This window comes from Callorhinus ursinus, unplaced genomic scaffold (genome assembly GCF_003265705.2).
Source record: "Callorhinus ursinus isolate GAN/ISIS: 27379988/994484 unplaced genomic scaffold, GSC_fseal_2.0 scaffold3, whole genome shotgun sequence".
Classification (NCBI taxonomy): Eukaryota; Metazoa; Chordata; class Mammalia; order Carnivora; family Otariidae; genus Callorhinus; species Callorhinus ursinus.
The window spans coordinates 72419798-72446808 of NW_027397065.1; the positions used below are offsets into that span (position 1 = coordinate 72419798).

Sequence of the window (27011 nt, forward strand, 5' to 3'; positions counted from 1 at the left end):
AGAAGGGTTTACCTATGGACAAACATTCACAAAGATGATTTTAAAAAGGAGAACTTAAGCCAATATATTTACTCTTAAACTTTATACCACAGTTTACAAAATGCTGTCCTGTTGACTTCTGTTTGGTCCACAGAGATTTATCCCCCTGGGGGTGGGGCATGTTGCAAACTGATTTCACATCATAAACAAAGAAAAAAAACAAAAACCTAGATTTCTTTGGTTTGTTTTAAAAAATGTAATATTTGGTCACATTTAACATCACTGCCACTTGCTGAAGTGGAGTTGATCCTTCAATTCAGCACACATTCTACAATTCCCTACTATCTTCTATAGTCTGCTCTCTTTACTCAGTTATGTTACTTATCTAAGAACTACAGAAAATCAAATTTTTCATCCATATTCTACGAGAGAAATTTAGTTCTTGCTATTACCAATTATTTTTAGAACACCAGTTATTGTTTTGTAAGACACTACTGTGTTATTTTTCTACTACTATATGACAAATTACCACACATTTAGTAGCTGAGAAAATTATATGATCTCATAGTTTCCATGGATCAGGAGTCCAGGCATGAGTTAGCAGGCTCCTCGGTTCAGGTTCCCACCAGGTGAAAATTAAGGCACCAATTGGGGCTGCTGTCTCATCTGAGGCTCAGTACTCTTCCAAGCTCTTCCAGTGTGTTGGCAGAAATCATTTCTCTGTGGCTGTGGAACAAGGCCCTCTGTGTGCAGTTCTGTGTGCAGTTCATAACTTGGTCATTTGTTTCCTACCTCAAGTTTAACAGGAGACTCTCTTGACACTTCACCTTAGTTTAAGATGTCGCATGATTAATCTTCTACTTGACTAACAAAATGTTAGCTGATTACTAACCTAATCATAGAAGTGATACTCCATAATATTCACAGTTCTGCCCACCCCTCATGGGGAAGGGATTATATAAGTGTGGGTCATAGGAAACTATCTTAGAATTTTGTCTATCTCAACATTTAACTCAAACTATAAGGTAAGTCCTGGGACTGGATGTTATCAACAAGCTCCTAGAGCTATAAAACTTATAAACTTGAATCTTATAAAGGAAAGTTGTTTAAGCTTACTGTTTCTTTGAATAAACTTTTTAAATAAAAATATTTTTGGGGTATCTGGGTGGCTCAGTCGGTTAAGTGTCCAACTCTTGATCTTGGCTCAGGACTTTTTTTTTTAAGACTTATTTATTTATTAGAGAGACGGCGGGGGGGGAGAGAGAGAGAGAGAGAGTGGGAGAGGGGTAGAGGGAAAGAATCTTCAAGTAGACTCCAGGCTGAGCACAGAGTTTGACTCTGGGCTCCATCCCAGGACTCATGAGATCATGACCTGAGCCAAAACCAAGAGTTGGGTGCTTAACCGACTGAGCCACCCAGGTACCCCTCCGCTCAGGTCTTGATCTCACGGAGCTAAGTTCAAGCCCTGCACTGGGCTCCATGCTGGAAATGGAGCCTACTTAAAAAAAAGGGGGGAGGGTACCTAGGCAGCTCAGTCGGTTAAGCACACGACTCTTGATTTTGGCTCAGGTCATGATCTCTGGGTCCTGGAATCAAAACCTGTGTTGGGCTCTGTGCTCAGAGGGGAGCCTGTTTGAAGATTCTCTCCCTCTCCCTTTGCCCTTCCCCCTGCTTGAACTCTTTCACTCTCTCTCTCAAATAAATAAATAAATCTTTAAAAAATTTTTTTCACAGGGTAATCATTTGAAACTATAATAGCCACGGCCTCTGCTTTGCCAAACCTAAGTAAGATCATGAGCTACATTACTGTACTGCACATGGGCCCATATTTAGCATAGGATGGTTATGCCCAAGGGAAGTTTGGTATGTTACATTTGAGTGTTGTACGGTATAACTATACACAGATTGGTGATTTTGCACTTATCAAGTACCTCAATGGAGACAATTTGGTTATTTGTGATACCACTACATTTCTTATTCATGTCATTTTCATGAAGTTATGTACTACAAAAGTTTACACACACACCCTGCTGCCTTATTTCATTTGCAGTGTAAATTTGTTTTTGCTACTCACCAGGTGCAAAGATAGTTACCAGTTTATCCAGACAACTCAAATTTTTCCTTGAGATACCTGAAGAAGGTCTTCTCTGCTTTATTTTTACAGACTTTATCTCTTTACAAGTCAAACCACCATCCTGTAAGTTCAAAGAATCACTCAGAGTAAGACTCATTTGACATTCTTTAAAAAAAAAAAAAAAAATACAGCTTTATCCTTAAACCACAGAAGACATGTTATCACTGCCTTATTCCCCAGAAAGGGTAAAGGATGAAGAACTTTAGTCCTTATTAACAACCTTCTGATAACTTAATTCATTTCCCAAGAAATACTACTTTGGAATGCTTTCCTTTTTAGATGTTTTCATTATTATTATTAATACATTATTTGTACGTATGAGCAAACTGCCTGTTTTAATGCGGGGTATGTGAAAAGAATGGGATTTCTCAAGTGAATCTGTAGGCAAAGTACATGCTTAGGAATTATGGTTCTGAAAACCATGCACTGAATTATGCTATGATGCAAAATGTGAAAAGATCATAACTCAATTCTTGTTACAAAAAGGAGATGTGCTAAGAATCTTAAAATAAAGAAAGAAAAATCATTTCAAACTAATGTCTTACAGGTTTGGAATTGATTTTTTTTTCCTGTACTGAGATCCAAAACGTATAGCTAGTTGTATTTAGCTCTTCAAACATGTAAACTGAGAGTCTGAATTCCATAAATTTATAGTGTTGTTTAATATTGTAATTATTAGTTAATATAATGTATATAAAGCTAATTTCTGCATCTGTAATTTAGGACCATTCTGAAAATCCCATAATATGTATCATCTAGATTTTACTGGTGAGAAAATATTTTTACACAAATGTTATCTTGTATATTTCCACTAATTCTATTTAGGTTAGAATATTCTGAAATGTCTTATTATAAAGATGGTGGAGTTCTTTGAGGCTGGAAATAAGGGAAAACAGACTTATTTAATGTAATTAAGCTTAATTTTATAAAAAGCATTTCACCAAAAATGTATTTGTGACATTTAACAGTAACTCCTGGGTCTAAGAATATAGGAAGTATTAGTTTGAGTATCCTTTTGTTTGTTGGTTTGTTTAATTATTGTTTTTGTTACAAAGTCCTATGTGTATTTGGACTATTTCCCATATAATGACTATTGCTCTCTATCTAGACTTCTTGGAGACTCTGAAATTCCCAATATCTTTTTCATTATTTTTAAGTGTTTAAAAAGTTTCTGTCCTGGGGCGCCTGTGTGGCTCAGATGGTTAAGCGTCTGCCTTTGGCTCAGGTCATCATCTCAGGGTCCTGGGATTGAGCCCCACATCGGGCTCCCTGCTTGGCGGGGAGCATGCTTCTCCCTCTCCCTCTACTGTTACCCCTGCTTGTGCTCTCTCACTCTCTCTGTCAAATAAATAAAATCTTTAAAAAAAAATAAAATAAAAAGTTTCTATCCTGCTTTATCTAGCCAGAGTGAATCCTGTTGTAGGTAACTGAGAACCTTAACTAATGGGAGTGTTTATTGAATAAAATATGTGTCTATAAATATTTTTAAAATATGGTATTCATCTCTGAATATCATTATTCTCTCTCCATTTCATCTCTTCAATATATATAAACTGTGTGTGTGTGTTCATCTCTTCAATATATATAAACTGTGTGTGTACATATACATATACACATATATACACACATATATGTGTGTGTGCCTATACATATTTATATGTATAATTTCAATTACCTATTGCTCTCATAACAACTCACCCTGAACCTGGCATCCAAAAACATCACAAATGTATTATTTTACAGTTTATAGCTGTAAGCAGGAAATGGTTCATCTAGGTACCCTGCTTACGGTCCCACAAGGCTACATTCAAAGCATTAGTAGATCTCTGATCCTTTCTGTAGGTAGACCCTCCACCTGAACCAATTACTGTGGTCTCTAAGCCTCATTTGTCAGTTTGGTGACTGACAGGCAAGTTAGCAAAGTCTTGGATCCACAGCACTTGTATTAACAAAACTTGATGGCATGTGGGCCTTAGCATTTGCCATATTTGGTTGAAATAATGGCTTACTTGAAGGGTTTGGACCTCTGGATCCCAAACCAATGAAAGCACCCAGACCAGAAGTAACAAGACCAACACTAAACATGTTGGTGTGTATGCACTTGATAGGCTTTTGTTGTCTGATGTTGATCTCTAGCACATATTATTACCAGGGAAGGGTTGTCTGGTTTTATAATTATGGGATATGTGGCATTGACTTTATTATTATTTTTGAATGTGATTTTTATTTATGAACCAGGGTTTTTTAATCTTCCCTTTTGATAGATTACACTGTCTGTGGGAATGGGTCTAGAGAACTCAATTTAATTTCCTATAGGGGATTTGAGGGAGGGTATGGATTAATTAGCCACTCCTTATAATCTGAGTACTAAGGAGGTTTTTTAGGTGGTTGAAGCTTAGCTTCACATGGGTTTCATACTAGATGGACAGTCTAATGGGTAACAGGTCCCAGGAGCGAATGCACCTTTGATTTAACCTCCAGTCCCATGCGGAATAGAAGCAGGAAGAAAAATCAATAAATACACTGACAGATGTTATTAAAGAACCTCATATATAATTAGTCTCTATAGACATGGCAGTGAGACATATCCCCCTTTTAAATAGAGGAAAAGGCTAAAAGAATGTATTTTTATAGTTGGTGTGAGGTGTAAATCAGCCAAAGGGTCTTGCATTAATAGAAATTAAGGCCTTGGGCAAGAAAGAGAGCCATTTAGGAATCCCTTTGTCAGACTGCAGTTTAAATAGTAATTGTTTGAGGAAATCTTTACGTGTCCCAATTTAACGGGATGCCTGGGACCTACTGGGGAGATGAACATTCCATCAGATGCCTTTTAAAAAGCACAGCATTATATATTCAGAGAAGTGTCATGTGTGCGTTGGTTACTATTAGCAATGTCTGAAACTCCAAGGGGGTAAGGAGTGTCCTATGAGACCTTATATTGTGGCCCTACAATAAGTAGAGATGTGTGGTCTTGATTTATGTTTCCATAAATCTGTGGGGCAAGAGATTCCCAGAGTTGTTGAGAGGTTTTTTGTTGTTTTTGTTTTATTTTGTTTTTTAATCCTAAATGGCACAATTTTTAGGCGCTGGCCCAAAACTTTGTAAAAAATATGCAAATGGAGCCATTTGCTAACATACAGTGCTAAAATGCACTCTGAAGTTTGGCCAATTGTGCTCACCTTGGGTCCCATTTTTATTCAGGGAATCCTTAATAAGGGGTAGCTACATTTCACTTAGCTCCATCAATTTTATGATGGTGGCAATGTCATTCATACATTCTATGGATTCCCATGCTATTGACTCAGTTAATCCAGGTAGCCAAGGCATCTTGAGGAGGGATGACCCCCTCCAGCACATGGTGTCTTGCCAAAGACTGAGAAAGGGGAACTCACCCCCTCCTGCAGGTGGAAAATGCCAAAGGGCTCAAGTTTAGCTCCATCCTGAATCAAGGAGGCCTTTGCAGTCTTGCTGAGGTTATGTGGTTCTAATTCCATGGACCAAAACATAATGGGCAGCTGGATACACTAGGTCACAGGCTCAGAATCTCTGAGTCTCTTATCTCAAAAGACCTCAGTACATGGCCAGCAATTTTCACTTTAATGGTGTATAGCACTGGGTCGAGAAAGATCGTCTCTTGAGTCAGAAGCCCATCAGCAATTTATGGTCATCACAGGTGGTCCAGAGATTTCAGGGAGTGTGACAAGAGGTTGTTAAAGTCTCTACAGTGAAGGAGCTTCTGGGGGAACTAATGGGAATGCCTGTTGATTTTAATTTGCACAGATTGTACAGCCTTCGTTGGAGAGAATTCCATTTACAGTGAGTTTATAAGTAGCAAGATCAATGAGATTAAGTAAAATTTGTAAATGAGGAATAGGTTGCCTCCAGAACTGAAAAAGGACTAAAGGATATTGACATGTGAATCCTTACTGAGTGGCAAATGAAACTTTTTGGAGGAGCATGTCAGCAATGCAATGTCCCTTCTGTCCCCCTGGAGAAAGGTGGAGGCAGTTAAAATGTTGCCTGCAAAAACTGTGTGCAATGGCAAGGCTGCTAAGGTAACCCATGCCTGTGAAAGGTATGTTATATCCCTGTAGAGGTGAAGGCGAACTGCAGGTGAGAGGCTGTCAAAATAGGCACTAACCGGGATGTATTAGCTAAATCTACAGGAGCAAAATATTTACAGTTGGAGTTAGTAACTTCAGTAATATTGGATATTGGGTCTGGAGACCTTAATGAATGGGACCACATAGCCTTAAGCTTGCAGTAATTGACCATGAGACACCAGTCAGTCTTCTGGCTTAAGAACAGGCAAAATTGGACTCTCAAAAGGAGAAGCAGTGAGGACAATCAGCTATTCATTAATTAAATCCTGTGTAATAATACGTTTTAATACTTGGAGGTCCTGTATTAACTTACACTGAGCCATCTTAACCAATTTAAATGGGGGTGTCCACATAGTCTTATTTGGGTAAGCCAATTTATAATTGTCAAAGGCTTAATTTAATTTTAATTTAGTATTCACTGTGCCAAACCTTATACAAGGATGGAATATTATAGGGCAATGGGTATTATGACGATGGAAAATTTAGGCGAAGCTATAAAGTGAGGCATACTGAGTTTTCTCTATCATATTTAATTACTCTCCTCAAATTAGGAGGTATCAAGTTTAAGTTCAGTGGAATCCCCAGGTATAACAGGAATTTGAACCCCAGTATTGATTAATCCATAAAGGTTTATCAATTGGTCCATTTTAGCATATGCTAAATGTAATGCAGAACCTCTGCTGTAGGGGCCCAAAAGCCAATCAGTGCTCTTTCATTGTTTTTGAGAGAGAGAGAGGGCACACGTGTGAAAGCGAGTGGGGGTAGGGGGCAGGGGAGGAAGGGACAGAGTGAGAGGAAGAGAGATAATCCCAAGCAGGTTTCATGCCCAGCACAGGGCCCCACATGGGGCTTGATCCTATGGCCCCAAGATCATGACCTGAGCCAAAATCAAGAGTCAGACGCTTAACCAACTGAGCCACCCAGGCAACCCCCAATCAGTGCCCTTTTTATCTTTATGTTATATAAATTATTTTAGTTTTTGGATTTCTGATTGGGCCAAATTATAATTTATTTTTAATTTATAAAGTATCCTCCACCTACATCTAGGGTTTTGTGTGTGCTTTTTGTTTATTGGCTTTTTTTTAAATAATTTCTTACGCAGAAATTCTAGGTGGTTACAGGAAAGGGTGCGGGAGAGGAGTCCAGGTGTTTCTCTTATTCTGAAGCTTTCCAATCCATCTTCCATTAAAATTTGCACTTAGCAAGGCGCCTGAGTGGCTCAGTCATTAAACGTCTGCCTTTGGCTCAGGTCATGATCCCAGAGTCATGGGATCGAGTTCCACATCGGGCTCCTTGCTCAGCGAGAAGCCTACTTCTCCCTCTCCCACTCCCCCTGTTTGTGTTCCCTCTCTCGCTGTCTCTCTCTGTCAAATAAATAAATAAAATCTTTAAAAAAAGTAAAATAAAATAAAAAATAAAATTTGCACTTGGCGAACTAAAGCATGCTCTCCTTGGGATAATGCAGGTAGCCCTCTTGTCTGAATTCCTCAGTCCCTTGGCATGTTAATATACATGTTAACATGGGGAGGCACTCACTAAGGTTCAAGCACTCTGCTACGGGCCTTGCATTGTCAAGCAACTGGTAACTTTGGCAGGTGTTGTGGCTGGAATGGGAGGTGATTCCCTTGCCCCAGGGGCTCCCTTTGGATTAAACATTGGACTACTGGTTTGTTAGGGTGTAACCCACAGTACTCCTGAGGGTCTAGAGATCCTGTATTTTGCTGGTGAGAGCAACAAGGTATGTGGCAGCAAAGAAGACAGGTAACTGCTACCCTCACCTGAGTACCACCACCAGTGAGACCAGGGTACCATTTCTCTGGCGTGGGATAGCCCAACCAACACTTCTTCAATAGGGGCTGCTAAAAAACAAATGGACAAACTAGGTTCTGTCTCAAATAATAATAAAAAAAAAATATCAAAGGCAAAGACATGAGGGGCCTTGGAATAGGACTCTATGAAATACAGACTGTGACTAAAACCCACTGGAATGTTAAGTCTGGAAAGAGTGGTTCAAGTGGCTCATCATTCCTCCAGGCCTAGGGTGGACCCATCTGGGTAAGTATCTAGCTGCTGGAGTTCAGGACTTAGCACTCTTTGTTTTGAATATTTCCATGCTGAGGAATTTTGTGTAAGGAACACATGGCCACCACCAGTAGACAAAACAGCGAGCAACAAGTCACAGGTGAGAGCTTGCCCTCAAGAGTATTTCCCTCCTGGAGGAGCAAGAGGAGTAGAAGACCTAAATTTCATCTAGTCCCAGGCATTCAGCTAGATAGCTATCAAACCATTCTGAACACCTACAAACTCAACAGAAGATCAAAGAAAAGAATAGCAGCAACTCTCTGAACAGAAAAGTGGCCACTTTCTGAAAGATAGGACATGCGGAGAAGTGAATCTGAGGCGATATACAGGAAGATAGACCACAGAGGAAGGGAGCCTCCGTCAACCGGCTACCGGCAAGTGATAGAGCCGCGGAGCACAAAATCGGAACTTTGAGAAGTCGGCTCCGCTGACGGACGTCGCTTCAGTGGCTAAGGGGGGTGGAACACTCGCTGGGACAGTGTGGTCTCAGGACCCTCGGGGTCACAGAAAGACCGGGTGTGCCTGAGTGTGGCAGAGCTCCCAGGTATCACATAGGGAAGCCAGCTGCAGAGACGGAGCCAAGGAGGGGGCTTTCAGCTCGGGGTTGCCATAAACTGTGATCTGCTGCACAGTTAGGCCACTGCTCTTCCAGCAGGGACCCAACAAGCAGCAGAGCCGGGGAGACTCCCCTTCCTCCCTGGGGAGGAGTGGCGTGGGAGGACACTGGAGGGATCTGCTGGGTTTGGAGACTCCACACGGGGTCAGGTGCCAGAGACAGAAACACTCGTTCACAGGCCGGGTGAGCACGGAGTGTGACTGAAGACCAGGGAGACTGGAGTGATTGCTTTTCTCTGAGGGTTCACTGAGGAGTGGGGCCCCGAGTTCTTAGCTCCTCCAGTCAGGAGATTGGGAGGCCGCCATTTTCACTCTCATCCTCCAAAGCTGTAGGGAAAGCCTTCAGGGAACAAAAGCTACTGAGAGCAAACCCGAGCATTTGACTTAGCCCAGCCCCTGGCAAGGGCGGAGCAATTCCGCCTGCGGCAAAGACATTTGGAAACCACGGCAACAGGCCCCTTCCCCAGAAGATCTGCAAGAACAGCCAGCCAAGACCAAGTTTACCGATCAATGACAACGCCAGAACTCCAGCGCTAGGGGAATACAGCACATAGAATTTACGGTTTTTTTCCCCGATTCCTTAGTCTTTCAAAGTTAATTTTTTTTATTTTCTTTTTTTTCTTTTTCTTTAATTCTTCTTTTTCCTTTTTTCAACAAACATCTTATTAATCCCTTTTTCAAAAATCTTTTTTGTTTTTCATTTTTAGGGTCACATTCTAACCCTTCATTGTAGTTAACCTTATTTTTGGTATATATGTAAGTTGTTCTATCTTTAAAATTTTGGGATACAGTTTCTTCTGACAGACCAAAATACACCCTAAATCTCTAGTGTATAGCTTTGTTCTAGTCTCCCACCTGATCACACTCTGTCCCTTTTTTTTTAATTACTCATCTTTCTTTTTTGAACCAACTTCTTATCAATTCCTTTTATAAAATCTTTTATAATTTTCATCTTTACAGTCATATTCCATCCCTTCATTGAATTTACCCTTATTTTTGTACATATATAAGTTTTTCTTTCTTTAAAATTTTGAGAGGAATTTTCTTCTAACAGACCAAAATACACCCAAAATCTAGTGTGTGACACTGATCTATGCACCAGACTGGTCATATTTGATCATATTCTTTTTTTTCTTTTTCTTTTTTCTTTCCTTCCCTTTCTTTTCCCCCAGTTACAGGTCTCTTCTGATTTGTTTAGTGTATTTTTTTCTGGGGTTGTTGTTACCCTGTTAGCATTTTGTTCTCTCATTCATCTATTCTCCTCTGGACAAAATGACAAGACAGAAAAACTGACCTCAATAAAAAGAACAAGAAGCAGTACAGACTGCCAGGGACCTAATCAATATGGACATTAGTAAGATGTTGGAACTGGAGTTCAGAATGACGATTATAAAGATACTAGCTGGGCTTGAAAAAAGCATGTAAGATACTAGAGAAACCCTTTCTGGAGAAATAAAAGAACTAAAATCTAACGAAGTCAAAATCAAAAAGGCTATTAATGAAGTGCAATCAAAAATGGAGGCTCTAACTGCTAGGATAAACGAGGAAGAAGAAAGAATTAGTGATAGAGAAGACCAAATGATGGAGAATAGAGAAGCAGAGAAAGAGAGATAAACAACTACTGGATCACGAGGGCAGAATTTGAGAGATAAGTGATACCATAAGACGACACAATATTAGAATAATTGGGATCCCAGAAGAAGAAGAAAGAGACAGAGGGGCAGAAGGTATATTGGAGTAAATTATAGTAGAGAACTTCCCTAATTTGGGGAAGGAAACAGGCATCAAAATCCAGGAGGCACAGAGAACCCCCCTCAAAATCAATAAAAATAGGTAAACACTCAGACATCTAATAGTAAAACTTACAAGTCTCAGAGACAAATAAAAAATCCTGAAAGAAGCTTGGGACAAGAGGTCTGTAACCTACAATGGAAGAAACATTAGATTGGCAACAGACCTAACCACAGAGACCTGGCAGGCCAGAAAGGACTGGCATGATATATTCAGAGCACTAAATGGAAGAATATGCAGCCAAGAATACTATATCCAGCCAGGCTGTCATTGAAAATAGGAGAGATAAAAAGCTTCCAGGACAAACAAAAACTAAAATAATTTGCAAACATGAAACCAGCCGGGGTCCTCTACAAGAAATATTGAAAGGGCTGCTCTAACCAAAGAGAGAGCCTGAAAGTAACATAGACCAGAAAGGAACACAGACAATATACAGTAACAGTCACCTTACAGGCAATACAATGGCACTAAATTCATATCTTTCAATAGTTAGCCTGAATGTCAATGGGTTAAATGGCCCAATCAAAAGACAAAGGGTATCAGACTGGGTAAATAACCAAGACCCATCCATAACCTGTCTGCAAGAGACTCATTTTAGACTCAAAGACACCTCCAGATTGAAAGTGAGGGATGGAAAACCATTTACCATGCTAATGGACATCAAAAGAAAGCTGGGGTGGCAATCCTTATATCAGACAAATTAGATTTTAAACCCAAGACTTTAATAAGAGATGAAGAAGGACACTATATCATAGTTAAAGGGTCTATCCAACAAAAAGACTAACAATTGTAAATATCTATGCCCTTAACATGGGAGCAGCCAATTATATAAGCCAATCAACAACGAAATCAAAGAAACACATCAACAACAATATAATAATAGTAGGGGACTTTAACACATCCTCACAGAAATGGACAGATCATCTAAGCAAAAGATCAACAAGGAAATAAAGACTTCAAATGACACACTGGACCTAATGGACTTCACAGATATATTCAGAACATTCCATCCCAAAGCAACAGAGTACACATTCTTCTCTAGTGCCCATGGAACATTCTCCAGAATAGATCACATCCTAGGTCACAAATCAGGTCTCAACCAGTACCAGAAGATCGGGATCATTCCCTGCATGTTTTCACCATAATGCTTTGATACTGGAACTCAGTCACAAGAGGAAAGACAGAAAGAACTCAAATACATGGAGGCTAAAGAGCATCCTACTGAAGAATGAATGGGTCAACCAGGAAAATAAAGAAGAATTTAAAAAATTCATGAAAACAAAGGAAAATGAAAACACAACTGTTCAAAATCTTTGGGATGCAGCAAAGGCGGTCCTAAGAGGAAAGTATATAGCAACACAAGCCTTTCTCAAGAAACAAGAAAGGTCTCAAATACAAAACCTAATCCTACACCTAAAGGAGCTGGAGAAAGAACAGCAAATAAAGCCTACACCCAGCAGGAGAAGAGAAATAATAAAGATCAGAGCAGAAATCAATGAAATAGAAACCAAAAGAACAGTAGAACAAATCAACGAAACTAGGAGCTGGTTCTTTGAAAGAGTTAGTAAGATTGATAAACCCGTGGCCAGACTTATCAAAAAAAGGAGAAATGACCCAAATAAATAAAATCATGAATGAAAGAAGAAAGATCACAACCAACACCGAAGAAATACTAACAATTATAAGAACATATTATGAGCAACTATATGCCAGCAAATTAGATAATCTGGAAGAAATGGATGCATTCCTAGAGATGTATGAAGTACCAAAACTCAACCAGGAAGAAATAGAAACTTGAACAGACCTATAAGCACCAAGGAAATTGAAGCAGTCATCAAAAATCTCCCAACAAACAAGAGCCCAGGGCAAGACGGCTTTCCAGGGGAATTCTACCAAACATTTAAAGAAGAATTAATACCTATTCTCCTGAAACTGTTCCAAAAAATTAGAAATGGAAGGGAAACTTCCAAACTCCTTTTATGAGGCCAGCATTACCTTGATCCCCTAATCAGACAAAGAGCCCATCAAAAAGGAGAATTACAGACTAATATTCCTGATGAATATGGATGCAAAAATTCTCACCAAAATATTAGCCAATAGGATCCAACAGTACATTAAAAGGATTATTCACCACGACCAAGTGGGATTTATTCCTGGACTGCAAGGTTCAAAATCCACAAATCAATCAATGTGATACAATATGTTGATAAAAGAAAGATCAAGAACCATAATCTTCTCAATAGATGCAGAAGAAGCATTTGACAAAGTAAAGTATCCTTTCTTGATTAAAACTCTTCAGAGTGTAGGGATAGAGGGTACATACCTCAATATTATAAAAGCCATCCATGAAAAACCCACAGCAAATATCTTTCTCAATGGGGAAAAACTGAGACCTTTCCCCCTAAGGTCAGGAACACGGCAGGGTAGTCCACTATCACCACTGCTATTTAACATAGTACTACAAGTCCTAGCCACAGCAATAAGACAACAAAAAGAAATAAAAGGCATCAGAATCGGCAAAGAGGAAGTCAAACTCTCACTCTTTGCAGATGATATGATACTTGATGTGGAAAACCCAAAAGACTCCACCCCAAAACTGCTAGAACTCAGACAGGAATTCAGTAAAGTGGCAGGATATAAAATCAATGCACAGAAATCAGTGGCATTCCTATATACCAACAACAAGACAGAAGAAAGAGAAATTAAGGAGTCGATCCCATTTACAATTGCACCCAAAACCATAAGATACCTAGGAATAAATCTAACCAAAGAGGCAAAGGATTTGTACTCAGAAAACTATAAAATACTCATGAAAGAAATGAGGAAGACACAAAGAAATGGAAAAATGTTCCATGCTCATGGATTGGAAGAACACATATTGTGAAGATGTCTATGCTACCTAGAGCAATCTACACATTTAATGCAATCCCTATCAAAATACCATCAACTTTTTTTTTTCAAAGAAATGGAACAAATAATCCTAAAATTTGTTTGGAACCAGAAAAGACCCCAAATAGCCAGAGGAATGTTGAAAAAGAAAAGCGGAGCTGGTGGCATCACAATTCCAGACTTCAAGCTCTATTACAAATCTGTCATCATCAAGACAGTATGGTACTTGCACAAAAACAAACACACAGATCAATGGAACAGAACAGAGAGTCTGTTCTGTTCAAAAGCAAAAAAAGCTTTTGCACAGCAAAAGAAACAGTCAACAAAACCAAAAGACAACTGACAGAATGGGAGAAGATATTTGCAAATGACATATCAGATAAAGGGCTAGTATGCAAAATCTATAAAGAATTTATCAAACTCAACACTCAAAGAACAAATAATCTAATCAAGAAATGGGCAGAAGACATGAACAGACATTTCTGCAAAGACATCCAAATGGCCAACAGACACATGGAATAGTGCTCAACATCGCTCAGCATCAGGGAAATCCAAATCAAACCCTCAATGAGATACCACCTCACACCAGTCAGAATGGTTAAAATTAATAAGTTAGGAAACAATAGATGTTGGCGAGGATGCGGAGAAAGGGGAACCCTCCTACACTGTTGCTGGGAATGCAAGCTGGTGCAGCCAATCTGGAAACAGTACAGAGGTTCCTCAAAAAGTTGAAAACAGAGCTACCCTATGACCCATTGCACTACTGGGTATTTACCCCAAAGATACAAATGTAGAGATCCGAAGGGGTACGTGCACCCCAATGTTTACAGCAGCAATGTCCACAATAGCCAAACTATGGAAAGAGCCAAGATGTGCAACAGATGAATGGATAAAGAAGATGTGGTATACACACACCCACACCCACACACACACACCCCCATATACACAATGGAATATTATGCAGCCATCAAAAAAAACCCCGAAATCTTGCCATTTGCAACGACATGGATGGAACTGGAGGGTATTATGCTAAGTGAAATAAGTCAATCAGAGAAAGACATGTATCATATCGTCTCATTGATATGAGGAATCTTAATCTCAGGAAATAAACTGAGGGTTGTTGGAGTGGTGGGATTGGGAGGGACGGGGTGGCTGGGTGATAGACATTGGGGAGGGTATGTGCTATGGTGAGCGCTGTGAATCATGTAAGACTGATGAATCACAGACCTGTACCTCTGAAACAAATAATACATTATATGTTAAACAAAAAGAAAAAAGAAGATAGTAGGAAGGGAAAAATGAAGGGGTGCAAATTGGAAGGGGAGACAAACCATGAGAGACTATGGAGTCTGAGAAACAAACTGAGGGTTCTAGAGAGGAGGGTGTGGGGGGACGGGTTAGCCTGGTGATGGGTATTAAAGAGGGCACGTATTGAATGGAGCACTGGGTGTTCTACACAAACAATGAATCATGGAACACTCCATCAAAAACCAATGATGTAATGTATGGTGATTAACATAATAAAATTAAAAAAAAAAGAGTATATCCCTCCCAAACCACTTTTGTGGAGGTTTATAGACAATTAGTAATCCAAAAGCTAACCTTCAAGAGCCTATGGATGAGTCAGTGATCATGGCCACACCATTCTGCTCACAGTGCCAATGATTTATAAGCTTTAAAGATTCTTTTAATGTGTAACACAACATCCAAACACTCGAAAGTACATGAGGAGCCACACTGTTATTTAGGTCCAAGCAGAGAAGACAGCTAGGCAGGGACACATAGGCAGCTGCACCTGTGACAGGGTAACAGCAATCCGGAGCTGGGGGTCAGTTTATGTAGGATCACTGAGGTGGGCTTGGCTAGGTTTGGCCCTGGGTACCTATGGATTGGCTAATTAAAATAATTTTGTGGACTCCTGGGCAGAAAGCCTAACATAAGTTATCTAGTACCTGGTCCTGGGATAACTCACATGCGTGCATAGTAGCCTGCAGCGTGAGAATCAGGTAAGGGAAGTGGCGTGTTGAGTAAATATTAGCCACTCAAAAAGTGGAACTAACAAGCCTCTGGCAGGGCATCAAAACTAGGTCAAGATAGCATTAAAACAAAGAAAGCAAAACAAACAAAAGTCTGTATTACAGACACAAAAATGTCGTGAAAGGAAAAGGAAAATACGTAGAAAGCCTACTCCAGTAGAATGTAGGATATAGCCTACACACATAAAGAATTACAAGACTTCGGGCGCCTGGGTGGCTCAGCGGGTTAAGCGACTGCCTTTGGCTCAGGTCATGGTCCTGGAGTCCCTGGATCGAGTCCCGCGTCAGGGTCCCTGCTCAGCGGGGGGTCTGCGTCTCCCTCTGACCCTCTTCCCTCTTGTGCTCTCTCTCTCTCTCATTCTCTCTCTCAAATAAATAAAATCTTTTAAAAAAAATTACAAGACTTCAACAAATTGTATTGCTTCACTGGGGGATGGGGTATTTGGAAGAAAATCATAAGGGATTTAGATAAAGGAGAACTGATTGGGAAAATTATAGGATTTTTATCGTGGAATTCATGGTATAACTCAATGGCTCAAGTGCCTGAAAGTTAAACTTTAAGAATCTACTAAATAAATCCTGGTTTTAATAGTGGCCTATAGTTAATGATGAAACTCCAAAGTATCACTTCATACTCTAATGCAAATGGTCCAAAGTTTTAGGGAAAAAAGAATGTTGGAAAGAGTCTATTATATGCAATCTACTCAACTACCCTTCAGATAGCCTGAAAAAAATCCACTCTTTACAAGGAGAAATGCTTTGATGAGGGGCTATTAGAATTCTTGAAAGTCTCTAAGGTTACCAAATTCTGTAAGATGGAGATGATGGTAGGAGATTGTAAAATGGTATTGGGTTACTTGACCTCAGTAGGAATGATGGAATTGTTTATAAGTAGAGGCTCAGTGGTAGCTTTTAACTCTTAGACACATGATGAAAATAACTACAGCCATAGGCCACATAGTACGGGTTATTTACTTACTTACTTACTTGGTCTTCAAGGATGTAGGGTGCTGGGGAATTTATTGGCTGGGGTTTTAGAAATGAGTAAGATGCTCAGGTCATGATCCTGGAGTCCTGGGATCGAGTCCCGCATCAGGCTCCCTGCTCGGCAGGGAGTCTGCTTCTCCCTCTGACCCTCTCCCCTCTCATGCTCTCTCTCTATCTCATTCTCTCTCTCAAATAAATAAAATCTTTAAAACAAAAAGATTACCAAACTACTATGGTAAACATTGACATATATAATAAGAAAAAGTTTTATAACTGGGAGGGAGAAACCTTACCTGAATTATATAGTACAGATTCATGCTCTTAACCCATTAAGATACTTGAATCTTCCTTCAAACTCTCCCAAAAGGAAAACAAGTAATAAATCTTGCAGGGATTATTATCTCCTGGCTTTGAACTATTTCTGGAAACTAATGACATGGGGGACTTATGGAGGTCAGGTGATAAATGGAGTCTGAACCCAAGTCACCTCCAGTACAATCTTCAACTCATTCTATACTTGTTCTTCTCAACCCGAAATATACAGAGGGTACAAACATAAGATAATTGTCAAAATCCCCACACTGGTTCTTCAGTCCATGGAGGGAGGACCGTTATGGTAGAAAGGGCCAAATAGAAGCCACTGGAATTGCACCTGCCCAACCCTGACTTACTAGAAAACAAAACAAAACAAAAATATCACACCCCTAGAGGAATTATTAAGATTAGTGCCACCATCAATAACTTGAAATATGCAAGAGTGCTAATTCTTACCACATCCCCATTCAATATGCCTATTTGGAAAGTGTAAAGCCAGATGTGTCAAGGAGAATGACAGTCGATTATCACCCACATAATTAGGTAGTGATGCCAAGCACAGCTGCATTTCCAGATACAGTATCTCCCCTGGAGAAAATTAACACAGACCCTGACACCTGGTATACAGCTATTGAAATAGAAATGCATTTTCCCCCTATCTCTGCCAGCAAAGGAAAACATAAGCATTTGTCTGCTGTCACATGACAAATACAAGAGTATACCCTTCCTGTCTTTTTCAGGGCTATGTCAACTCCCCAGCTCCCTGCCATAAAATATTCCAGATTAGGGACATGTGTTGTCTTGATACTATACAGAGTACAATCCTGGTCCATTATATTTCTGGTTGTATGATCATTTCAAAACAGATACACAGGAAGTAGGCAGCGTCCTACAACCTTGGTAAAAACGAAGGATGTGAAAGGGTAACAAATAAACCCCTCAATATTCAGGGATCTGTAAAATTGATGAATTTTCTTAGAGTCAAGTGGTCTAGGGCATGTTTTCCAATGCTGCAGAAAGAAAGAAAGAAAAACTGTGGCACCTCTCAACAACCACCATCAATAAACAGGGACAATACACACAACAAATAAGCACAACAGAATCTTGTTTATAGATTCTGAAGGCAATATAGATCACATTTGGCCATCCTGTTCCAATCTACTTCTTGGGTAATTTGAAAGGCTGCTAATTTTGAGCTGGCCCAGAGGAAGATGGGCTCTGTACTAGATCCCAGTTGCTGTGCAAACTGCCTAGCCACATGGGCATTATGACGCAGAAACCTATTGTTATTGAAAGTGCCTGTGCTAGAGAGATAATTTTCATGGAGCTCTGATAAAGCCCAGTGAGTGATCAGGAATCCTAAATCATAGGATTTGGGAATAAGGCCATGACTTTTTCTACTGACAAATTATTCTCCATTTGAAATGTTGTATGGTCATACTGAAGTTTGCTTGTGAATGCTACCTTATATGGGAAAAGGACTTTGTATATGTGATTACATTAAGGATCTTGGGATTGAAAAATTATCCTGAATTATCCAGGTGGGCCCAATGTCAACAAGGGTCATAATAAGACAAAAGCAATAGTTTCAAAGTCAGAAAAATGAGCTGACGGAATTAGAGGTCACTGCTGATTTTGAAGATGAAGAATGGTTCCATGAACCAAGGAACGCAGGTACCCTCTAAAAGCTGCAAAAGGTAAGAAAACAGACTATTCCCTAAAGCCTTCAAAAACAAAAAAATGCAGTCCTGTCAATACCTAGATTTTTGGAATCCTGATATCTAAAACTGTAAGATTAATTTGTATTATTTAAGCCACTAATAGGAAACTAATACAATGAGACAAAATCATGGGCTTGAGTAGTTCCTAAAAGCTTAGGAAAAAAAAGTGGGGGGGGGCACCTGGGTGGCTCAGTCGGTTAAACATCGACTCTTGATTTCAGCTCAGGTCGTAATCCCAGGGTTGTGAGATCAAGCCCCAACTTGGGCTCTGCACTCAGCATGGACTCTGCTTGATATTCTCTCTCTATCCCTCTGCCCCTCCCCTGACTTGAGGGCATGCACACTCTCTCTCTAAAATAAATAAATAAATCTTAAAAAAAAAACTACATGTGCAGATGTCACAGATACTTGCACTAAATCTCTTTTTGCTTTTGCTTTTTTTGCTTTGCTTTTGCTTTTCTTCTTTCCTCTAACTTCACACCTGTGGCTTCTGCTCAGAATTAATGGAACAGAAAACAGCAAGAACCTGATTTGTGAATATATCTGCTATTGGTCAAAAGTGAAGGACTTCTTCCCTATGGCCCCACTCAAAAGGAGCTCTAAAAGACAGTGGAGAAAGGAAATTATTCTTTATGGATAGATCTTTGAAATTCATAAACAGTATTTAGTACTTTGCATAGGTGACCAGTGGCAAACAAACAAACAAATAAAACCCTAAATATTGGAACATGGTACAAAAAGTCCAGGGGAACGATGATGTATGGATGCATCAACATGGAGTGTGAAGATATTTACGTTGCATATAAATGCTTACCAAAGCATTTAATGCAAAGAAAGCATGCAGTTATCAGATGTATTATACATCTGACCAATAATATAAATAGCTTCTTTTCCCAGGTTCTCTAGTTTACTCAATGGCCTCATACATAAACCTCTAACGGAAGCAAGGAGAGGGGGACAGGCAGGAGCTCAACAACATGAACTTCTTATCAACACCAATACAGACAGTATCACTATTGAGTGTGCAACATGATTTAGCAGGATGTATTGCTGAATCCACAAGGCATTCCCATTTACCTGGAAAAATGGCTAGCCACTTGCTGGAAATTTGATTGCACAAATCATCTTTGAAGGAGCATGGGGAGGGAACTTGATTCCACAGCAATTGCCTATCTGTTTCTGTAGATTTCACACACATTTCCTCTGGCCACTGGACACTTCTAAAAGAAATGAATGTGGCAATGGATTTACACTCAGAGAATTAACTGGTATTGTATGTTCCATCACCTAGAAAAAAACTAGCTACTGGGGGGTTGGTAAAACCTCAAGTTTGAGTACTTCCAAAACTGAGATGTCATTCTTTAGGATATGGCAATTGCCATAAACCAGCAACTGACGTCATCTCTTCCATAATCAAAATGCATAGTACTGGGAACGGAGGTGTAAGGGTACAAATTATAGGATTATTCCTAAAAATTATTTGTAGAATTTTTTTCAACCTCACAATTTTTGGCTTGGTTAGCTTGGACATCTTTGAGCCCAACAAAGGAATGTTTTCTCTGAGGAATATAATTAGAATTCTATTAAATTATATATAACTGTCATATATATATATATATCTGTCCAGATTGAGAGTCTCATGTTGTTCGAATGAACATGAAGTAAAGGGGAATATATGCTAGCCAGGGAGATTGATGTCGATCATCTGAAGAAAACTGGGTTCTGTTGAACTATGGAAGACAGCAGGACAGTACCTGGAAACCTAGTTATTTATTCGGGATCCCTATTACTACTTTCTCACTTTAAAATCCTGGTTAATAGGAAAACGAGGTAAACTCAAATAAAAAGTAATTCCAAAAGATAAAGGTTAAGTTCACCCCACTGGTTAAAATATCCATTCAACTGAGTGGCTACTTGAGGGAAAGAGAAATAGTAGGAAGTACTACTAATATAAAGGCATGATTACAATTTCAGTTCTTCTCACCAGCTGAAGTAAAGACTGTACTATACGAACGAGTACACCACCTTAACCCCCTGCCTTATATGGAGAACGCTAATGATGTCTAATATATTCAGTTTCAGGTGGAAGTTGAACTGAGTGGACATTGGCAAATGCTGATGTGGTAGCTTCTGGGACTTCAACTTCTCCTGTGTTGTGAAAATTACATTTTAACCAAAATAAAATGTAAGGATGAATGCTGAGGGGGTAACAGAGTAGACTGTTCTAGAGATCTTCCCTTTGTGACTCAATTCATTCTCCATTTTCTGGGAAGCTACCCTATATGGACCACACGGGATCCCCTGTTAGCTAGCATCTGATGGCTAGAACACTGGGAACCCTGCTAGGAGATCTAGCAGACATTAAAAAGTAAGTCTGTGGTATTCATCGTCTTGGCTCACAGCTTTAGTAGATGCTGTAGGTGTGCTGTGACCCTACGAGAAACCTCAACTTCTCAAAAGGCAGTTCTCTCCTAAAGCTACTTGCCCTGGTTTCCAGTAACCTTGCTGTCTTGTAGCACTTTAAGGGCCCTGGGTAATTACAGCACCCCAAGGTCCTACACTTTCCCTTTTGGTTCCCCTATACTATTGCTATGCCATAGTCCCTTTACTAAACTGTTCTCAAAATCTGCTAGTTTGAGTTAGCTCCCTTTTCTTCCAGAATGCTGACTGATAAATTTCTCTACAACATGCCAGGCACTATACACGTATTAATGCAGATATCTGGATATAACGGGGAAATAATTTTAAAATTATGATCTACTTTTCAACTGATAAAAATGTCTGCATTTCAAAGGTGCCAGCATTTTTTTCTCTGCAAGGTGGAAAGGCAACAAAAGCACACAAACTTGAAGGAAGCTCAGTCAAACCATTACCTTGTTACACATGAATAGAGGAAACATCAACTTGTTCTTAGACAAGCCTAGCAGCTATGAATGGGTTAAAACGCAAATACATCAGAAATAACGCAAATACATCAGAAATACATGTTTAGTACCATCTTCAGAGAGAAAAAAAAAATAGTTCAAATAGTTCCCAATTTGTGTCCTTTTTAAATATACATTTCTTTTTTTTCAAAATGTCACTTTAACTTTCAGATATTAGAAAGCCCAGAGATTCACTCATAGTGAATGTTCCAATGTTGGTACCCTAGAAACTTGCTAAGAACAAAAAAGTACCCCATATGTGGACTAACAGCTTATGTTTCACGAAATCATCGAATATTTACCATATGGGTATTTTCTTTTCTTGCTGTAAATTATACTGAGAAAAAGAACAACTTGTACTGTTAAAAAATCTGGTTTGAGGTGATTTATTTCAGAAGTATGAAAACATTTCAACAAGATGCTCAAAAGTGACGAGAAAATTTGGACAGGTGATCAGAAGATTCAGAGTAGTTTGTAGTTTCTTCTAATATGCAGGTAAGAGATAATTTAAAAAGAATATTTTAAGATGCACTATGATGTTGATCTCTGTCAGAACAAGTGACAGAAATATCAAGCATGTTAACAGTATAAAAATCAGCTTAAGGTATGCGCAGGAGCTTCTAAAGAACTATGAAGAGAGTTTCTAGGAAGGCTTGCAGAAATTCACAATGATGCTGAGTTTTGGAAAAAGTTTGAATTAGCTTCCTTTTTGTTCAGAGTACAAGAGAAGATAGTGTATTTTTGAAATAATACTCTATATTTAGATGCAGAAGTATTAAATTGTCCAACATTCAGAGAAGATAATTCTCCAGTTATGACTAGAGAGGGGTCAGCATGTGGAGTAAAGGTGGGCTTAAAAGGGGAGAGTTAAACAGAGATAGGCTTGTTGAGGAATTGTGTATTTAAGACAAAGAGTGTGAAAATCATACTGAAATACTGGGGTCCGTGTAATAATTTTAATAACAGGACTGGCATAATAGTGTAGAATTTAGCCAATTTCCTCATAGCAAGAGCAGATATATATGACAGGGCTGGAAAGTGTAGGGTACACTAGAAAACTTTTATACTAATAAAGGGCAGAATGCAGAGATGAATCCAAGAGTAGAATATATAGTGACTACACTCAGTAGCAGATATGTATGGGGAGATAATGAGAGTCGGTAACAACGAATGATCTCTGGCTTCTGGCTTGTGGGATGAGTTGATGCTAGTACTAGTCAGTAGGATAGGAAACACTGTGAAGGAACAGACTCCTGAGAAAAGTGTAATTTGAGTTTCATTAGGCTTAAATTTAAAAGTATAATTCAAGTTTTAATTAAGCTTAAATGTATTAGGCTTAAATAGTGTAGAGTCATTTAAAAAAGATGTTGAAAGGAAATGAAATGCAGGTTGAGGGACAGAAGGTGCTGGCGCTGGTTGAGCTGTTCTGTGCATATGTATCCATCTCCCACTCCCACCCCCACCCCCCCGCTGATACAGCTGTGTATCAGCACATGCTGTTTACTGCTGTGTGAGGGTGAGCACAGCTTCCTGCTCTTTGCCTTTGACAGAATTAGGAGCAAAGGGGAAAGGTGGCACTTGGGCTACATTTATTTCCCCTTCTCAGATGCCTGAGCCTATGTGCATCCACTAGTTTAAAAAAGCAATAAATGACAGTATTTGGTTGCTCTAAAGGGAAAAAGAGTGTTAGGTATGGGTTCTGGTTTAGTTGGTCAATAGTAACTGTCATTGGATAGTAAGCATAAATCTAAATATATCAATAATTTGTATCAATGTAAATAGGGTAAACCGATTCACTAATTGACACCCAGCTTCAGATTCAACTGCCTGTTTTTTTTAAGAGTAGCAATAGCTGGAATGCACATCTAAAACAGGATGCCACAGAAAGGCTGAACATAGGGCAATGAAAAATGATACCATGTAAAATAAAGATCCCGCATAGAGGCACTAAATATTAGATCATCATGTTTTAATATGAAGTCCATTACTAGAGATTAAGGGAATTTAGTAATTAATTAATAAGATGGATTTCATAATTATTTTAATGATTAAATAAGCAATTACTTTTTAATTAACTGGAGTTTAATAACAAAATAATTGTCAATTAATTATTAACGGTATTAATATGAAGTTAATGAATTAAAAGAAACAATCCACTAAGAAATTATAGCAATCAATTATATCATTGTATAAATATTGCAAACTAGGTCTCTGAAATACACAAAGCAATGTTTCATGTATCCCCCTTTATTTTGAGTTTAAGGAAACATTATATCCATCAATATCTCTGATGAGAGAAAATGTTCACAATAACAATCAAATAAATAGCACTAATAATGTTAAACAGTCTGCTGAGCTCAAAATAAATGAATCTAGCATTCCTGGGCTTCAGACTTAAAGAATGACCATAAAGTCAGTGAAGAAACAGGAATGAAAAGTCACAGAAACTGAGGTGTATGTTGCTTCAAATATTGCCTCCAATATCTATGAATTAAATACTGAGTATCTATGCAGGATCATTCTGATTGGAGAAGTAGAGCAGAGACCCTTAACCAAATGACTAAATAAAACAACTGCGTTAACAAGGTGGCACAGAAATGTATTTATATCTAGGACTCAGTTAGAAGGAAGCCTATCCAATGAAAGATGAAGTTGGATGACTTTTACAGGAATTCCCAAGGTTTCCTCCAAATTGAGGAATTAATGTAAAGCCTCATTCCATATTGTTCAAAATCCTGGAATTACTAGCAGAAGTATGCCTTTAAAAAGTTCTGTATTAACACACACTGATTGGATTAAGGATCTAAATATGAAAAACAAATATTTTCTAAAGTACAGAAGAAAATACATGATTATTATGATGACCCTCAGTCTATGGTAGCTTATTTGAACACAAAATATACAGTCTACATTCGAAAAGATTAGAATATTTAACTATATTTAAATAATAAAAGGACTATGTCAATAAAATCGAAGACAGCTATCCCATAAAATGGATGATATTTTAGGTTCATGTACCTATGAAAATATTAGTATCTTTTTTTAAAGATTTTATCTTATTTATTTGAGAGAGAGAGAGAGCACAAGAAGGGGGAGGGTCACAGGGAAAGGCAGACTCTCCGCTGAGCGGGGAGCCCAATACGGGGCTCAATCCCGGGACTCCAGGATCATGACCTGAGCCAAAGGCAGCCCTTTAACCGACTGAGACACTCAGGAGCCCCAGATTAGCATTTCCAATGTATAAAAACTACAAATTAAAGCTAAAGTGAAAAAAATGAAAACTATGATCAAATATAAATTTAAAAATTTACAGTAGAGATACCCTGAATTTCCAATAATCAATTTAGAATCAATGATTAAATGCACTAGTAATCAAGAAACTGCAAATTAATACACACTATGTGATACTATTTTACATTAACCAGAGGATACATTCTAAGTCTGACAACACTAATTATTCAAGACATGTGTAAAAATAGGAACTTTAATAAACTATTGAATAAAATTTCTAGTAAATTTCCAAATTTTAGAATACAGAAAGAGTAGCAATTTCACTTCTGGCCACATACTCTAGAAACAGTGTACCACATATTCACAAGGAAGTAAATATTAGAATATACACAGTAGAAATATTTTTTGCTAATTGTGAAAATCTTGGTAAAACCTATCAACAATAAGAGAAATAATGCTAAGGTCTATTAATATAATGTAAACTTTACATCAGTAAAAAATGAATAAACAAGTTCTTAGTGAAGCATAATGATTACAGCATATAAATAGGTCCAAAATATATTCAGAAAATAAACAAGTTTTTAAAAGAAAAAAGCCAACTCAAAATTTTATGCACAGCAAAAAAATCTTCATGTTACAATGCAAATACTTTTTCTTAGTATAGGAGAGCGTCCATCATCATCTCAAATACACACACACACACACACACACACACACACATATATATATACCCATAACAAGTCAAGTAAAACAAAATACAGTGAAGTCTAAAAGGAATGTGTGTGTTGTATGGATGATTATTCTTTAATCAACCAAAACACATAAAGATTTATTGCTAATAAACTTAAAAAATCAGAAAAGGTGGACTCAGAAAAAAATACTCAATCCAAAAGAAAGAAGATGAAGAGAAAGGGGGCACAAAGAATGGGTGAGATAAATAATAAACAATTATTAAGACTGTAGAGTTAAACCAAATGATATCAATAATCCTCTTATATGTAAAGATTTTTAACATACCCAATTAAAGGCAGAGATTGATTTGTTAAAAAAAATCAAGATTAGACTGTATGTTGACTAAAGAACACCAATTTTAAATATAAAGACTCCCCACATTAAAAATAAAAGAAAGCGAAAACGTGACCACGTTGACGAGTCAAATCAAACCTGCAATGACTATACTAATAGCATAAATAGTCTATTTCAGTTAAGGAAATAATAAAGATAAAGAGATAATTTCACAATGTTAGAGTGGTCAAATTTTCCAGAGAACTCAACAATCCTAGGCATTTATGAACATAATTATAGAATTATGAACATAACTATAGAATTTCAAACTATAACATCCAAATGGCCAACAGACACATGGAAAAGTGCTCAACATCACTCGGCATCAGGGAAATCCAAATCCAAACCTCAATGAGATACCACCTCACACCAGTCAGAACGGCTAAAATTAACAAGTCAGGAAATGACAGATGTTGGCAAGGATGCAGAGGAAGGGGAACCCTCCTACACTGGTGGTGGGAATGCAAGCTGGTGCAGCCACTCTGGAAAACAGTATAGAGGTTCTTCAAAAAGTTGAAAATAGAGCTACCATATGACCCAGCAATTGCACTACTGGGTATTTACCCCAAAGATGCAAATGTAGTGATCTGAAGGGGTATGTGCACCTCGATGTTTATAGCAGCAATGTCCATGATAGCCAAACTATGGAAAAAGCTGATTTTTCTGTCTACTTTTTCTATCAGTCCCTGGGGAGAGGAGCATTGATATCTTGTGGACTTGTTTATTTCTTCTAGCAGCTGTATCATTTTTTTACTTCTTTTATTTTTATTTTTAATTTTTTTATTAACATATAATGCATTATTTGTTTCAAGGGTACAGGTCTGTGATTCCCTTACACAATTCACAGTGCTCACCTTAGCACATATCCTCCCCACTGTCTACCACCCAGCCACCCCATCCCTCCCACCCCCCTCTACTCCAGCAATCCTCAGTTTGTTTCCTGAGATTAAGACTCTTATGGTTTGTCTCCCTCTCTGGTTTCTTCTTCTTCTTCTTCTTTTTTTTTTTTTTAAAGATTTTATTTATTTATTTGACACAGAGAGAGAGATAGTGAGAGAGAAAGCACAAGCAGGGAGAGCAGCAGGCAGAGGGAGAGGGAGAAGCAGGCTCCTGGCTGAGCAGGGAGCCCAATGCGGGGC

The 27011-nt window shown here is 38.5% G+C and overlaps 1 long non-coding RNA gene across 4 annotated transcripts in view; it reads right to left on the reverse strand.

The window, feature by feature from the left end:
• Positions 1-532: 532 nt before the first annotated feature.
• The window catches only part of LOC112819792 (uncharacterized), a 116964-nt gene continuing 90485 nt past the window's right edge, over positions 533-27011 (reverse strand). For all 4 annotated transcript variants that reach the window (XR_012376492.1, XR_012376488.1, XR_012376493.1 and 1 more), the window contains 2 exons: positions 2054-2174; positions 533-705 (listed from right to left, as the gene is read on the reverse strand). This is a non-coding gene — a long non-coding RNA (uncharacterized lncRNA). The remainder of the gene's footprint in view (positions 706-2053; positions 2175-27011) is intronic.